The 18,677-nt window shown below is 36.3% G+C and overlaps 2 long non-coding RNA genes across 2 annotated transcripts; one reads left to right on the forward strand and one right to left on the reverse strand.

Moving 5' to 3' along the window:
- Positions 1–4,846: 4,846 nt before the first annotated feature.
- On the forward strand, positions 4,847–5,766 carry LOC117241580. The gene is made up of 3 exons (XR_004495067.1): positions 4,847–5,121; positions 5,299–5,427; positions 5,675–5,766. It is a non-coding gene; the product is annotated as an uncharacterized LOC117241580 (long non-coding RNA).
- Positions 5,622–18,677, reverse strand: LOC117241581. The gene is made up of 2 exons (XR_004495068.1): positions 18,645–18,677; positions 5,622–5,876 (listed from the first exon to the last, which is right to left on the reverse strand). It is a non-coding gene; the product is annotated as an uncharacterized LOC117241581 (long non-coding RNA).

Here is an 18,677-nt window from a genome sequence, read left to right on the forward strand (position 1 = left end):
AAAGTATTTAGAAGAAAACAGATTGAAATGTTTTATGTAAAACGATTAAATTAAGTGGTTGGGTTTGAAAATTTGACTCGGTTTAATAATTCAATGGAAAAAATATTCGCCCTATGAAAAAAAATTCATGTTCCTGTCGATATATCGGCGAGGTGCTCCTCTACTTTCGACTGCTCTGCAATTCAAATGCAATACTCGAATATACATGGCGAAAGCAATGGAAATTGAGTAATTTAAGGGAACCAATTACTCTCGCGTCGACGTAACTTCAAAATGTTTCACGTGTCGGTGTTTGCGAAATGAAGTTCGTCGTTATCCGATTAACACGCTTGCAGATACGTTCTTTTTGTTGCAAAATAAATGAACAAATTGTGAACAAATAATGTTTACAATTACATCAAAATTAATGTCCTAAACTTTACCAAGAATTATTAAAAATCCCTGCGTATTGCTTACGTAATGTTGATATTGAGTAGTACCATACATAACCTCAACATTATGATACTTACAAACATCGCTAAACAAGTAGTGCGAACGATGTCGAGTAAGTATTCACTATGTAAAAAGTATTTATAGATAAAAAGTATGGGAAATATATAACCGAATGTATTTAACTTTTCCAACATTTTAGCATTTCACTTGGCGTTGGTACAACTTGAAGTAAATGAAGTAAAACGCAAAAATGTAGAGCGGGCAGTTTCCTACATTTCCAGCGCAAAAGAGCACAATGCTGATATTATAGCTCTTCCTGAATGCTTTAATTCACCATATGGAATACGTAATAATTTGTTTTTTTTTCAATAATTTACTATGTGTGTAACAACTATATAGAAAGAGTAAAAGTAGACAAATTACCTTACCGTTTATACTTCCATAAAGATTGTGAATTGAGTCGAGAATATAGGATTTCCCCATTTTCATGATTATCGTGATTTTTGTATAAATATATTTTTTAAGATACTAATAATTAGGTACTTATAAATTAGTATTATCAATTATTTTACATTTATAATTCCGCCTCTAGTATAAGTGTTAATTGAAAACCAACTTTATGTTTCAAAAAGTACTAGCAAAGTCGTTGAGTAACAAGCCACTGATGCTAACACAAATAGCATTGTCGTAATTAAATATTTCTAAATATTCATTTTTCATTTTGAACCTGTAGAAACAATTTATTATATATACTATTAGCTAAGTAATTGCATATTTAATTACGTCGAAATATAAAACTTAGTTATTTTAATAATTTAAAAAATAAAAAACTGACAAACATTTCAATTTAATTTATGGTTGGAACAAAAGACAGTTATTTTTCATTAATTGAAATATTGCAATGCAGAGTACTTTCCAAAATACGCCGAGAGTATTCCTGATGGTGAAACGAGCGTTGCTTCATCGAACGCAGCTAAAGAAAACAACATCTATGTAGTTGGTGGTACGATGCCTGAAATAGAGGGCGATAAATTGTACAATACCTGTACTATTTGGGGTCCCGATGAAACTTTGATAGCAAAACACAAATCTATCTAGGAATAATTTAGGAATATACATATGTACATACGTATACTATAACCAATTCTATAATTTACGGTTTATAAAATACGTTGTGATACGGGAAACGCCCATTTTTGTTGTAATGTGTAATATAAATTTTTCACATACTTAAAATATTATTATACTTATTTTTTCTCCTTTTTAAACATTATTAAATGATAAGATTTTTTAATAAAAGAAAGTGATGAAAACGCTGTCAGTTATTAAATAAAAAATAATTAAAGTTTAGGAGATGGTAACTTTGATATTAAATTAAAAAAGTTGCAGCAATAGAATTAGGGACTACATTTTTATGTTATTAGGTACATCTATTCGACACCGACATTCCTAATAAGATTACTTTAAGAGAGAGTGATTCACTCAGTCCTGGTAACTCCCTAACGACGTTCGATGTGAAGGGCTGCAAAATAGGTATTGGCATTTGCTATGATATTAGATTCGAGGAAATGGCACGCATTTATCGGAACAAAGGTACGGTAACTTAATCGATCAATACTTAACTAGCAAAAAATTAAATATCTTTCTTAAATATATTCTATATAAAATTAATATAATCTGTAACTCTGTATAAAAAGAAGCTTAATTTAAAAAGCCAGTATATTTGCTGAAAATGAAACAAATAAAAGAATTAAAAGCACAATAAGAGGACTGTCCTCGCATATTCAGAAATGATGGAATGTGAACCGTGCAACTACGAAGTTAATTGGTATTCGGTGGCTTCATATTTCCTGCTTCTCTGGGTTAGGTTGCCAAATGCTGATATATCCAGCGGCATTCAATATGACCACTGGACCACTACACTGGTCATTACTTCAGCGTTCCAGAGCGAATGATAATCAATTATACGTTGCCTGCATATCACCGGCTCGTGTTCCTTAAGCAAGTTACGTCGCATGGGGACATACACAGTTGACCAATCCCTGGGGAAAGATTCTTTACGATTTGGAAACTCAAGAGAATATGGCAGTCACCGATATCGGTAATTTACAGCTTGAAATTAAAAGCGAGAGATCCATGATGTAATTAATTTTTAGTCTCGTTAATTTATCGATTTAGCCATCTTCCTCTGTATTTGTTGAATTTATTAGTAAGCATTACTTATTACTTCGTATGTTTCTTTTTTCTATCAGATCTAAAAGTAGTTGAGGAAGTAGGGGCTCAGATACCTACATTTTCTCAGAGACGTACAGATTTGTACGACACTGTCTGTAAGAAGGAGTAACTCTACACTAAAACAGAAAATGTTTTTTTATAATATTTCTACTACGATATCCTTTTTTGTGAATTATTACTAATTTCTTATCATTTGTACTAAATGAATGACTCAATTAAGAAAACCAAAACGTTATAAATAATAATCTGTATATCTTGTGTATCAACATGTAATTGGATATTATAATAATATAGGAATGCTATAATAATAGAGGATAATAATATAGGAGAATAATAATATAGAAAAAAATACATGCTTTTAAACACCTTTAATATCGATCACATAAATTGTTATAATTCACAATGATTACGCATGCATAAAAGACCCCTTGATAGTAAAATTTACGATCAAAAGGCAATTACGTATCGTTTAACAACATTTAATTTATAACACCTTTTAAACATTTAGACAGATTAACACATAACACTTCTTATATATAAACATCAATTCGAAGTTATCAGCTTGGAGAAATTGGTCGATTAATACCTGTAGATTGTCTGGCTCGATGAAAGACTTAAAGAGAGCAAAAACATGATAATGCCGCTAATATAATATTCCTTCTTTCTTGTATCTGTCTGCCTCTCAGGTCGTTTTACTAATTGCAATAAGTAATTTCGACTTCTTTGCGCTCTCTTTTAACGCATTCGAGACCGAAAGAAATTCATATCAGTCAGTAGGCAAGGGTATAGTATACATATTTTATATATAACTTATGTAGTAATGTATATATCATGTTAATTTCATATTTTTTTCAATATAGAATTATTATATATATATTTAACTGTACATAATACATTATAGAATAACATAGTATATAATTTTATATTTTAAAAATATGAGGCATACTATTTAAGATTGTCATCGATTTAAAATCAAAGTGTGAAAAGGATACCCTGGAGAGAGTAAAACACAGAATCATTCTAACTAAACATTCAGATCGTACCGACACCTAGGTATCGTCTTACAATTAAATCTCGGTCTCGAATGGATTAAAATGAAATACATACTTGCAGCTTCAACATCTTCAATATCGAGGAGATTCAAACTTTACAAATAAAAGCGGCCTGTTCCCCTTTCCACGACAGACTCTCATACCATATCCGCTCTTATCCAGGCTTTTACTTGAAACCAGCAATGCGTTCATTTACAATTTAAATTTACCCGGACCATCCACTGAATCGTCAGCCCTTTATAAATATATAATGAACCCAGAACGTGTGCCTGTGCCCCTGGTATCGACGCTTGTGATGTTCGTACCGGAACCTTCGCACAATTTCAATTTGTTACGCGTGAACATCGATTCTTCCAAGGGTCACAGCTTTATGCAGCTAAATCCTTTGGAACGATTAAAAAGATACTAATGATATGGTATGTTTTTACAAAGATTTAACATATTCATAAAATAGGAAGTTTCGTGCTCTCCTATTTTATATTAATTATAAATTAATAAGTTTTATATGTGTTATTTATAGATCTAATAAATGTTGTATTGGTTTACAGCAGGTGCTCCGGGTATAAACAGACGACAAACGAACAAATAGAAATTCAAACTATTGTCGTTGATTAACTCGCATGGGACTATAAGCTCGAATTGGACTTAAACGTTACGATCGTCGAGAATAATTACTATATGTACCCTGTACGACGGGCAGAGAATCTTAAGTTATTAACGGCAATTCCTTTGTGCATAATTCAGGTTTATTAACAACCTGTAATGGATAATCATCGATGAACGCTTTTTGAATAAAGTTCACATTTATAAAGCAAACACTATAAAATACGACAGGACAATTGTAATCGATAAATAACATTTTATTAGGATATTATAAGAAGCTAAGATATCGAGTTCTAATTGTGGATATCAAGCGCTCGTTGTTCGAGGAGATTACCAATATTTTCTTCCTGCTCCTCTACATGGCGCTACGCGGGACTCGCTTCTGAGCACGTCTTTCTCGTTGGAGGCTTCTTCTATCTTTTCTGTCCCAGTAGAATTTTTGCACAATTCTTTCTCCCTTTTATCATTAAATTACCTCTAATTCTTAACAATCTTTAATCTTTGTCTCTTCTTCCCTATATATATATTTTTGTTTACTTTTCTTCGTAGCGAATTTTGTCTTTCTGACGCGGGATTAGGTTCCTGGACTTAGGGAGTTGCTACACGCCAGCTCCACCATGGCGACGGCATTCATTAGGCAGCCTACATAGCCACCTTTCAGCTCACGCTTCGGGACACTTTTTTCGCTGAGATTCTCCGCGATGAGGCATGAAAGCAGAGACCACCGTCTGCGGAGGCATGATTATTCTATTGTTCCTTTTAACGAGTAATCGTTTTACTCGAGTCCTCTTACTAAACCGTAAGTACGAAAGACTTACTTAGATAGGTACTTAGTTAGAAAGTACTTAGATAGGTACTTGGTCTCAAGAACCAACTTATTTTGGTCTTTCGATTAAGTTCTTAATTAAATGCTCAATTAGATATTCATAAATATATCTTCATAATATTTCCCTCATCTATTTGTTTGACATTCTAGCAACCTCGTTAAGACGTCCGCCACTTCAACTTCTATCTACAAGTGGCAAAAACTGAAGCTGACCTTCTTCATGGAGAAACATGCCGGAAATGGCATCCGCACGTGTGAATAATTATACTCAGTGTCCAGGTAGTTCTTTCGATCATCCGATAGAAGTCGTTTCTGTTTTTCAGAGTTCGTTCACGCCTCCAGAATGTAAAAATATCCAAGGAAGTACCATTAGGAAGTAATGAAATTCAGAGCTTCTGTGGTTATTCCTTTTTCTGATTGTTTCTTTTCTTTGCCCAAAATGGATGATTTCTATATCAAATTGTTTATTCATATTTTTTTTAATATTCCTTGAGATTTTCAATCAACTCGATTTCGAATTTTTTAGCACCCGATCTTCTGGTTGACGTCGTTAAGAAAGAGGAACGAGTGCACAGGAAGCATGGTCGGCGTGAGCATGATTAGATCCGGTCTGCCCGATGACCTTGCCAGTGATAATGGCGGTTCGTTAAGGTGGTTGCAGTCTTGGTTTGCTTCTGTTTCGATTTCCAGCGAACTCGTCAGCCGGCATGGCTTCCGAGATGCTCCCCCTGAAACAAGTCGAAGGGAAATAATTAATGGACTCTCTGTTCGATTGTACGTGGATGACAAGCTGACCGTAAAAAGAAATATACAAATACGATTAGAAAATATAATCCGAACCCCTTTCGGTTTAATCTGAAGGTTTCTTTTTCTAGACGGAACCAAAGATTCTTATGTGGTTTATGGTGAGCTAAGGAACTCTTTGAAAACAGCATTTATAACTTTCGAAAAAGAGACAGGTATTTCTTGCGCGAACAATTGAATAATTAATTCGTTCTCTAAATATCCTTATCTGTTGTTCCTAAAATACATAATGATTGGAAGCTTCTTACGGGAAGCGCAATCAGCCGCTGATATCATTGAAGTCGAAACGCCATTAAAACCATATTACGAATCGCATGCGACATGCTCCATTCATGAAAACACAAAAGCAATAAACAAGTACAAATCAACGAAATAAATCCTCCGAGAACGAGACGTTACAGAAATTATACCATTGCGAGGATACAAAAGACTTGCTCATGAGCTACTTCCTTCAAGTAGTCGAGCGGTGTATTTTCCGGTCGTTAACTTCCATATAATGGGATATTAAGGAGTACGGACACAACGCTGCTATTTTTCAACTGTTCATTATCAAATTACGCAGCGGGAATCGTTGCAACGACAAAACTGTAACGACTCGTACCTGCGTATCTTCCATTTAGCTGCGGTAAACGCTGACTTGTCTGCGTTTTTTTTTTTTCACTTCCTCGTTGCGGAAACCAGGAAAAGTGATTCACAATACAGTTTCTAACTGTACTTCTCGCGATTCTTTCTTAGAAACAAGCAATTGCTTCTTTTCAATTTCCTAAATCTATAATAAAACAGTCCATTCCTTGAATAGAAATTAACTTTAAAACTTTAGGCGCATACATTGTTCGTATCGTATGTATGTATTTTGATTTGAAAAGAAACGCGGCAAACGCCTTTGAAAAGACGTTAGGTTTTCAACGCCTTAACTAACTTAATTCCAGCGAGTTGTAAATCTGCTGCATCTCCAACAGCTGAATATCAATCTTTTACAATGACTTGCTCTCCAATTTATTAAAATTACATCTCTCCCGTTGCACCGACCTTCTTTAAAGGTTCCCGCGGCAGGTTGAACCCGCATCACGTATCTTCCCTCTTCCTTCCACCCCCTGTTTCCTTTCTCTTTCTATCGGACGGGAAGAGCGGGAACGCTTAAAACGCGCGAATCACGCGAGCGCCTCACGATTTGCGAAACATCACGTGAAAATCACCGATCCGATCTCCGTGCGCGCGGTGCACCGTGGGGGTAACGATTAAATCGACAGGATATACTTTATTGGCTATTCCGTTATTACGGGCTGTAGTTGGCGGGGAAATAGTCACTATGGATCGATGAACTCCATTGTAACAACGCACCTTCGAATTGCATCGGAAACGCTTCTGTATTGCGTCCACCGTATAACCTATCATCGTGTGTTTAGGGTAAATCAGTGGATCGGAAGTTACGTTTCTATGTTTCTCGCCTGTCAGTATAACACTGTGCAAGAGATACAGCAAGATCCTAAAATCATTCGAGTACAAGTAGCGTAAAATGGTCGTTTAAATTTCAATAAATTAACTATTCATACGTTAATTATACGCGGTCAGGATTAAGGGGTACGGCGATGGAGAAGATTTTGTTAGCTAGATGTTGAGTAAATAATCGAAGATGATAATTTTATAAATGTTTCGTATTTATGATGATGGAAAAGATTTAATTTGAGTTACGTTACGTTCGAATAAGATAGATTTTTCCAAGAGTGGAGGATTTGTAGAGATAGTGGACGTAATAGTAGTATGATTTAGTACTTGATGTGTCTTTTTTTTCTTTGACATATAGGTCACTGTGGGGAGTAATATTGATCTAGATATAACTATCTTTTCTGAGAAGTACGTATATGCTTATGGGAACTATGTTTGGTTAATCAATAGAGCCATTCTTTTGAGAAATTGAATCTCGAAGAATTTGACGATATTTTGCCTTGTTTCAATAGTACATCATTTTAAAGAAACGCCTGCGATTATAGTATATAATTGCACATAGGTATATGCAAATTTGCATTTTCAAATAATTAAATCAAAAATATAGGAATGTATCAATGGGAAGAATATTTGTTAAAGATCTTTCCTTTTTAATCAAATTCGTCCAACAACCCCATTCTCGTCAAACATAAAATGAACGGTGCCTTTCTCAAAGAAACAAGAAGAAAATTGCTGTCGTTCTAAAGTTCTTCTCCATTGCTAAATTACCGTTCGTGTTTCTGGTTACACTCCAATTATTCGATTGTAAGAAGCAAGCAATCCCTCCATCCAAGGGCTAGATATAGTTTCTCGAGTAGTTCTCTTCAATACCGTTATATCGATGAACTCTTTTTGAATAAAGTTCACATTTATAAAGCAAACACAATAAAATACGACAGGACAATTGTAATCGATAAATAACATTTTATTAGGATGTTATAAGAAGCTAAGATATCGAGTTCTAATTGTGAATATCAAGCGCTCGTCGTTCGAGGAGATTACCAATATTTTCTTCCTTAACAATATGAATTACGAAGTTTCGATACCGTTTATGACATTAAGATCTCTTGATAAAGTTGTATCGTTAAAATCTTACTGTTCCTAGGGAAAATATATAGTTAATATATATAGTTAAATATATGTCGGAGATGAAAGGACACCGGAACCTTGGGATAGCCCCGCAACATTGCAATCTAAAGTCTACTATAACTGTAACTAGACTATTGTAGTTATTCAATCCGATTGTAATTGTTCGAGATTAGTGACGGTGAGCTTTGGCTCGAGGCGACAGTCTGTCGCCCAACGTAGCCGCGGTCAAGGGATGAACGCTTTGCCTAACAGAGGTATGGAGTAATTCTATAGCTCTCCTTAAAAGAAATATTCGTGGCGACACGCGACAGTAAACATTCCAACGGTTTCTGTCCCGTGGCTTGCCACACGCAAACCCTATTCTTCGAGTAAGATGATTGCCAGATGTCGATGCGTCTCCGCAGTATATGTTTGGCTAGCCCGAGGGCCCGTTATAAATCTTAAGATTTAGTTAACTAAAGTCCTTCAAACAGACAAACAGTCTTTGTCCCAACTACAGGATGATAGGGGAGATATATTTTTCAACGAGCGGCGTCTCCCATTAGCAACTTTCCCTCGGGGGCGGCTAGCATCTTTTTCTAACCACCGATATGGAGATTGACCAATTAGCAGCAACGTCAATTTCCCTTACTTCCTAAACGAAGGCTTTCCTCGACGAATCCGATGATTTCGTGTCCTTAGACACACCCCATTATAGTTTTCCTCTGTGGCATCATCGGGACGGGACGGGCATTCTTTGACGCGCTCCCGTCGACTAAAGAGTAACGTCTTTACGCTCAGCAATTATTTTTACGAGTCAGACTTAGATTCAGCGAGAACGCCCATCTGTCATCCCGTTGGCCGCGGATTCGTTATTGAACCGGAGACCACTGTCACTAGTGTCGCGGACGTCTCACCGCCGTGGTAGATTGTCAAAACCTGTGTTATTCATACCTGTGTCAATAAATCGTATCTTCGTTACACCGCAACGATGGCTACCTTCAATGAAGACTCCTCAAACGCCGACAACCCTATCCCCAATGTCATTCCGACATATATATCCACCGAAAATGCGCTCTTGTAGACAAACGCTCGATTCGCGTCATAGCTTTTAAAGCTTGTCGCATCTCAATCCGTTGGAAAAAGTTTTTCCTGTAGCATATTTTATTTTTACGAACCAACAAGGTCTTTGTTTATTTCCTTCTTTTTTTGCTCCAATTTCCCCATTGTTTTTTCAAGGATAGTATTTCAGAGCCACTAGTCAAGTTTATTGTAACAATAAACGTACGTTTCGGAAACATTTTGTGCTGTGAAACAGAATACACTAAAGTTTGGAGGTCACATCGATTTTCGAAAGTTTATAAATGGAGGTGTCTGACAGTATCACCAGCTGTTGCTGTCCAAGTAACTCCAACATCGAAATACTACAACGATTCCAATCGAAAGCGCTAAGAGCCTTAATAGACGCACCTTGGTATGTTACCAACGAAACCATCCATCGCGATCTCAAGATACCTACAGTCAAAGAGGAAATAGCAAAATATAGCGACAGATATAGCAAAAGAGTCAAGAAACACCGAAATCCCCTAATCACTGGACTACTCGATACGACGGACCAGATTCGCAGGCTGAAGAGGCACTACTCGCTAGACCTAAACGTTAGATTCATTTAATTATCCAAATTAAGCATATGCACTTACTTATAATACTTATAAATTATACCTATCTATAATAAGTATTAACTTATTGTAAATAAACAACCATGTCACTGCGCCACGCCAGAAAAATTACTGAAAATTCTCAACGCGAGAATTGATTGTAATTTCAACAAATAAATAAAAACAAAAAAAAGCTGTTGCTGTCCCCAAGCGCCAAAATACGTTCTGACTACTATTTTATGTATCTCACAGAAGTATGTCTTCATTCATCATCTCCCATGCCATCCACTAACGTGTTCTTAACATGTTATCTCCTAGTAAAATATTGATGTTGAGTCAGATATCCAACTGAATAATCTTTTCGGTGTCTACTATAAGACATTTAAAACCAAGGCTCGTACACGCGTGTGCTTATACGTCAGATGTAATACTTAACAGGAAACCTGCTTATATTAATATTAAATTTATGCATAGTAGGATGTTCGACCTTTGTAAAAATGAAATTATAATACATACAGTTTCGCCGTGGAAAAGGGAATCTTTCTAGCATGTCCACGCAAATGAAGGGGAGGGGAGGACTGTGCATGCACCAAACAACTTTACGTTCGTAATTTTTCACACAAATGTACAACTGTAGGGAAAAAATTATCTCTGATTTTTCGGATGTTAGGAATCGACAATATCGCATAACGGAATGCTGTGTTCTACGTATTCTATTTTTGTTACGAAAGTGGTACAAACGAAGTCCACATAAGAATAGTACAACAAACTCGGTTGAGGTTAGGTTATCGTGCAGATATCGCGGCTTTTGCATTGGAAATCACGCAACTGCCAGTCTCGTCGTTCCTTGTAAACGAAAGAAAGGTATTGTAATCGGTCGGAATTAACATAAAACTTGTCGCATGCGACCATATGGCCTGAATGTTGAATAAACGAGAGTAGAGCGCGAGCTATGTGATTCTAACCGTTTAGGCGGAAACTAATGATTGTAACCAGAGCCGAGATATATGCCAATATTACTTTGCTCGACAAAGCGTATGAGATGAGGAGAGAATCGCGATAAAGTAGAACAAGAGACAGATATTCTCTACGTAAAGCAAGTCTGTCAACTAGATTGAAATCCTATAGCTATAACTACAGTGAATCCATATTCTGGCGAATTGTCTTTTCACAAATGAAGCTTTTGAAGAACGGAATTGATACAATAACTACTGTTCATTCATAACTACTGTTGTAAGAATCTATATATTTGTCTATATATATCTATATATATCGATCTATATATATTTGTCAGAATGTCATTTTATCAAAAAGTCCATCCTCTGTAATCATAGTTTAACGAAGCATAATTAATAGAAGAGGTAGAGCGTTAAGTGGAGATGATTTAATCACAGTTAAGTAGATAAATCTCTATATTAGTCTCTTTAATTAAAATGTCCTACGTTTTATTTGCGTCATTTTTTTTCTTCGTCCAATTTAGAATGTTTAAATAACAATAGCCTATACAATATAATTTTATGTAAAAAAATTGATTGTACCACGTTTATTACAGATATTTAACATTTTTGTGTACATACAAAATTTAAATTATACCTCGCTTGAGAACAAAAATTCTATTTGTTTTCCTAACATGTACTAATAATTATTGATCAAAATAGAAAAAGCTGGAGGAGATTACTTAGGAAGATTACTTAGCATCTTATATTCCTGTCAAGGCTCGAACGATTTATCTTCCTTTAGATTTTCCTAAGTTTCCATTTCTCTGACTTGCTATTTTAGTTAGCTTAGTATACGTGCCATACATAGGTATGTATAGTGTCATGATCGCGACAGTCTTGAGTTACCCACGCTTTATCCTCTGTAAACTATTTATAAAAGAAGAACAAATTACATGTTAGAACTTTCATTCAATTTACCAATACAAATAATTTTAAACAAGAAAAAAGACCTACTGCAGTGGTTTCAACTTAAACATATCCAACAGTTATTTACGAATAAATAGTATAAATCTTTTAGCAACATGAAATTCGCGATATTTATTCAAATATTTATATTTACAGTGCGCCATCAGCAAAGAAAATGTGTTTATCGAAACGTGCGCTATCGATTTTATGCTTTTGCCACGCAAACAGGGAAATTGCAACGCAAAATTGAATTCGCACTGCAAAGCGTTGACGTTACGACATCAATTACATACTTCAAAAACACCGAAGGTATCACACGGAATCAGAGAGATTCTATGAGAAGTTAAACGCATAGTCATCCTATTGGGAATAGGATTGCTTTGATTCGAGCTCAAACATAGGGAAAGCTGAAAGAATCTTTTGCGGATCTTCCTTCTTCTCTACATTGGATTTTATACAAAACGACTTTAACCTTTTCAAGGAAATACGGAAATAAGGATTTTAGATAGAGAGATTTATCTGGAAGGAAATGGATAGAAAACGTAGAACCAGTTCTTGTTGGTTGAAAGATTTTTTCTCTTCGCAGAGATTCAAGCTTTAAAGAACGATCAAATATGTGCGCAGCTGACTTACGCGTGAAGTTATTATTAAAAAAAATTGTTGTATTTAGAAGGATAAATATTAATATAAATTTAAAAAAATTGTTTGTTCAATTATCATAAGTTTAATTTAAATTTAAAAAAATTGTTAGTTCAATTATCATAAGTTTAAAGATATGTAGATATTGTATTTACATATCGAAAATCAGACAGCAATATTAATTAACTCACCTAGTCAAACGCACACGTACTTTAAAACCGTGCTTTAAAATCGATATTCGCTGAAACAATACATCGCTCTGCGCTTCCAATTTGCTTTCGCACGAAGAATCAGTCCACTCATTGTTACCGTCACCATCTCTACCGTAATCTATATTACTCGAATAAATTCTATATCTTGATTGGAAAATCACATATTTTAACGAACTTCCCTATTTTTTGTTTTTTATGACTTTAACTGGCAATTTCCATAATGTTCTATAACTTGACAATAGACTGATAATATTTCAGGATATATATACATAAATCATGTTTTTGAGGATTCTGTAGTAAAATAATTATAGTTGGGGAGTCCAACTTCCCAAACCGCGACAAACATATTTCACACATCCACGACGACTTTACAAGCAGACCCCTCGCGGTTTTGGGAAATCGATGAAGGACCCTCAATTAAACATACCTCAGAGGGCAGATCGACGATGCGAAGAACACTTCCAAGCCCACACCCGACGCACCAGCGAAGGACGATACATCGTCGCTCTACCTTTCAACGATCAGCTTCAGTCCCTCGGATCCTCTAAAACGCTGGCAATTAAACGACTCGCCTCACTCAATCGCCGATTCCAGCACGACAAACGCTTCGAATCAGAATATCGAACGGTAATACAGGAATACCTGGCATTGGGACACATGACGAGGTCAATGTCAACCACTCCGACGACAACGGATACTATTTACCCCATCATGGCGTGACCAAAGCATCGAGTCAAACCACCAAACTCCGTGTAGTTTTCGACGGATCGGCACCGAGCATTACCGGAACCTCCCTAAACGATACACTTTACACAGGACCCAAGTTACAGGAAGATTTATTTTGTATATTAATTAGATTCCGGGCTCATCAGTACGTACTCACTGGCGACATCGAAAAAATGTATCGGCAATTCCTCGTACGACCAGAGGATCGGAAATATCAAAGGATATTATGGCGCAGCGCGAGTGGAGAAACAGAATCATATGAGCTTAACACCGTAATACTCTTATCATAGAAATAGAAGCAGTCCTCAATTCCAGCCCTCTAACTTCTATCTCCACCGATCCAAATGATCTCCTAGCCCTCACTCCCGGACATTTTCTCATTGGCGATTCATTAATGTGTTTACGCGATCGAGATTTCAGGGACATTCCATCGAACCGACTCTCCAAATGGCAGCATATCCAACAGCTTAAACAACATTTTTGGAACCGCTGGCATAAGGAGTATTTGAACGAGCTAACCAACCGCAATAAATGGAGCAAGGGTGGACACAGCATCCAAAAGGGCACAATCGTCATCCTCAGAGAGGACAACGTTCCCTCCATGCATTGGCCTCTGGGCCGAGTTATCAAGATTCATCCAGGCGCCGATGGTGTTGTAACGTCAATTCATATCAGAGACCAGGCCACACACCACGGACAGGATGGCACCCAGATGTCTGCATATCCTTGGCGCGCACCCTCAATAGTCTTAAGTGCCCACCAGGGGCCTTGGCATTTTTATAGTTAAGGTCCTTCGGACCAAGCGAGTATTTCCTGTCTTAAATTTCCCTTTACGTTTATTGTCTACCACGTGTTAGCTTAGAAAGTTGGTTTTCTCCACATCTGGTATGTTCCGTTGGCAACTTTCTCGCGAGGGCGGCTAAAACCCTTCCTGGTCCACCAACCGTCCTATTAGCCAATCGGAGATGGTGTCTACTGCCCTCACTTCCTTAACCAAAATTGTCATCAACAAATCCGATAGTCCCGTGTCCTTAGACACACCCACCCCTAGCTTTCCTCCGACACAGTATCGTCAGAAAAACTTCACTTATTCTGTATCCTTAGAATAGTCAACATATCTATGTCGGTCTCTACTCTTATAAGTCGCGTACTTAATGTATTGTTGTAACTAAGTCTTACATAACGTGGTTGGAGTGAATTGTGATTTCTGTTAATTCAGTGCGTGATACATTGTGATTGCTGAATTCATAATAAAGGTTGATTAAAACCAAGTAAATAGTTGTGTTACGACTCAACTATATTTTATTTCCACCGACCAACCCAAAAATTACGTGACAGTGTCATCCGGACAGCTACAGTTCAGACGGCAGAGAGCATTTTGGATCGGGGCGTCAAAAGGCTTGTCCCACTGCCAATTCAACCCGATCTCGAGAAACCCGAACAACTAGCCACCGAGACGAAATAAGATGGGAACTTCAACCACACCTCCCTAGTTTGATCGGTAACCCCTCAACGGGGGGAGAATGTTACGCCATGCGGCTTACCATAGGTCATATTCTTAACTATCGATCGCGGCACTATAATGTCGGCGACGGATCGTCGCGTCTGCCCGGCAAACAAACATTGTAGTGGCACGCGCATGGTTCATTAAGCAGGGCGACTTCCAGAAACGTCGACTCGTGGCCCGTATTTTACCTCGCAGTAAAAGAATGTGGCGTGATCCGAACGTAGTGGGGGTCGCCTTCCAGAAAAACCGAAAAAAATCGAAAGGCGTTCAGAACTTTTCGAGAAGTCGAACCGTCAACACATGTGGTATGTCGCGCATTACTTATCAACCAAAACGCAGTTACATTTTTTTTGTTCCATTTATATCTTTCTAGTTAATAAGTTGTTGAAATAAACATTAATTTATTTGTGTTAATTCTGTGGAATTTCATTGAACTACCCTTATTATCATAATCGAAATAAGGGGATCGATCAGTTCGTGGCGTCGATTATTTAATCGTAACGGGAACTTACAGCTCTCGTTGACGTGCTATCTCGCGATCGCGTCTCTCCGCGAACGGTCGAAACAAAATGATTCACTAAAAATTCTGTCCTGAATTCCTAAGAATTTATTTACCGCAAAACTGACAAAGTGTTTATTTAAAAAATGAGGTTGAAGGTAGTCCTTTTCTTTCATTTCATTCATTTTCATTTTCTTTCTTAAGTATGGCTAACACAATATCTAATCAATTAAAATTTTATTTTTTCACGTGAAAAGTTTCTTTAGATAATTATTATCAACATGATGACTAACTCTTACGGATTAATACGTGTCTGTAGGGCAATCCGGTGGACTTGATCGGCTTTTTGCTTCGAAAGTTGAGTAATCGGTGTCGCTTTCTTACGCATCTTTGAACTGTATAAATGTTTTAAAATTGTTTGATCCAGAATGTACCACACCGGACAATCAAGAAGGCAGGTGCCTTGACTACAGAAAATGTAAACCTCTGGAAGAAATATGGCAGATACAGTACCGTACAGCCACCGATTTTTATAGACGATCAGTGTGCAGATACCAGGGCAATGTTACGATCGTTTGCTGTCCGAACGATCCAAACAAAGAGAAGAGAGAAATTTTAATAAAAACTGTGTATAAGTATAAGGCTTTGCGACCACCATACTGTGGTTTTAGCAACGTCTCTCATACCAGGGTGGTGGTCGATGGTAAATCAGCTGAACTTGGTACGTTTTATGTCTTTCTTTCCGATTAATAATAAGCCATTTACTGCAAAGAATGAACTTTAAAGGCATTAAACAGCACATCAATGTACATTTCAATTAGACTAAATAATAATGCTATGATTTTATCGGTAGTAACTTTACTTATTAACTTGAATTATTTCTTCCTTTTACTTCATGTTAGGAAGAGTATCTTTTTGCTTAAAATAAAAAATTGATATAGGAGTAATAATATGGATAGAGATCAAAAAATGTTAGGGCAGAAATTACACGTTTGAACTTTATAGTTCAGTATAGTTCAAATAGAAATTATATAGAATTATTTAATAATTTGTATTCCACTGGAATAAAAATTTAATTTCTGTCTTTATCAAATCTCTATTTCAGAGTATTTGTACGTATGTACTTATCGTCTGCTGTATGATCGAATATCGAGTAGGTAATAATCGTTGTTACTCGTTATGTGAGAAAAAATTATGTATATTCACAACTATGACTATTGCATTTTAGGCGCTTGGCCATGGATCGCTGCATTAGGTTTTCGTAATCCCCGAAACCCAGACAAACCACTATGGAAGTACGGAGGTTCCCTGATATCGGCTAGGCATGTTTTGACCGCAGCACATTGTGCACATATGGATGGAATAGAAAACATACACAATCATAATATTGCCATTCTTAGATTGGTGGAGGAGGTGCCATTTTCGAGTAAGTCCTCAAATATATATATATATATATGCTATTGAGTATTACTGAAGTATCATATCCTGAAATTTCTTACTGTACACATATATTGTGTCATAAAGCGTGTACAATTCTTTCTCATACTTTTGGTCATTCGTTTCCTGCATTTTCATTTATTTTTTTATTTCTCAGGGTACGTATATCCCATTTGTACGAAAGAGCCCCTACGAAAGAGCAACTTCGTCGGCTATAACCCCCTTGTTGCTGGATGGGGAGCGTTAAGATATAGTAAGCGATATCAATTTTATAATAAAATTAAACAGTTCCAGTCTTAAATATCTTTCTTATTTTCTTCATAGGACGACCACGACGTAATGCATTAATGGAAGTACAAATGCCAGTGATTAAGAACGCCGAATGCAAAATAACTTATTCCAAATTTCCTAATGCACCTGATATCACTGATGGTATAATATGCGCCGAACATGCTCAGGGTGGAGAGGATACTTCTACGGTAATTAAGTTACAGAGTTACTACAAACTATACGGTATCTGAAGACACGTCGATTCGAATTAACATCAAATCGACGTCTTAAACATTAAAAATAATAGATAAACACAATTTAATAGTTTTGCCCACTTCTCACACCTCGTTATGGTATTTAATCTAATTTCCTTCTAATCTTAGTTTTGCTCAAAATACATATAACATGTACGTTATAAATTGGAGTATTTAAATACACAAATCAATAGAAGATTATTACTGTATATAAGTATAATTTCAATACAATTCGATCGATATATTTCAGTATCTTTGATTAAAAATTTAACGATCCTTTCAGGCTGACCGCGGCGGACCACTGCTGATACAACATGAATTAACCTCGTATTTACTAGGTATTGTGTCTTATGCTTATAAGTGCGGCACAGCTGGGTATCCCAGCGTTTACACTAGGGTCACATCGTACCTTGACTTCATTCTCCAAGCGATGCAATAATATGATATTACTGTTCCATAAATATCATTGTGTAAAAACCGTAAAGTTGGATTTTCTTATTGTGGAGATAAGAAACAGCTCAAATTTACATTGTTTTGTACGTTACAAATTATAGGCTTAAAATGTACGAAATGTAACTTTGAAACGACACTAATTTTTTACGCACGATAAACCTCCACGACTTAGGTATGTAGAGATGATAAACGTATATTAATTCTATTAATTTGGTAATAATAAACCAACTTTCTGAGAAGTTCTGTAAATTTCGTTTCTGTTGTATCAAGAGAATAATGGAATATTCCACTTAGATCGTATACTTCTTGTATGTACGTACAAAATTTTCCGGCTCATCTAAAACACTTCATAAGATAGAGAGCTTCTGGAAATTCGGACACAGATAGTGCATAAAATACAAGATAAGTCTCGTGTCTTTCAAAATTATTTTTTATTTGCTAAAAACGTCCTGTGTACTCATGCAATCACATGCAACCTCGAAACTTCACTTATTTTTTATCACTTTCCAATTCAATACACAGTTTCTGCATTTTTGACTATATGTAAGAGAAATTTCCATTCAGCCAAAGGTGTACTTACAGATTATAGATTCCTATACGACTCTCAGTAAAA

The sequence above is a fragment of the Bombus vosnesenskii genome, unplaced genomic scaffold, assembly GCF_011952255.1.
Source record: "Bombus vosnesenskii isolate JDL3184/JDL3185 unplaced genomic scaffold, Bvos_JDL3184-5_v1.1 scf7180000016161, whole genome shotgun sequence".
In the NCBI taxonomy this organism is placed as follows: domain Eukaryota; kingdom Metazoa; phylum Arthropoda; class Insecta; order Hymenoptera; family Apidae; genus Bombus; species Bombus vosnesenskii.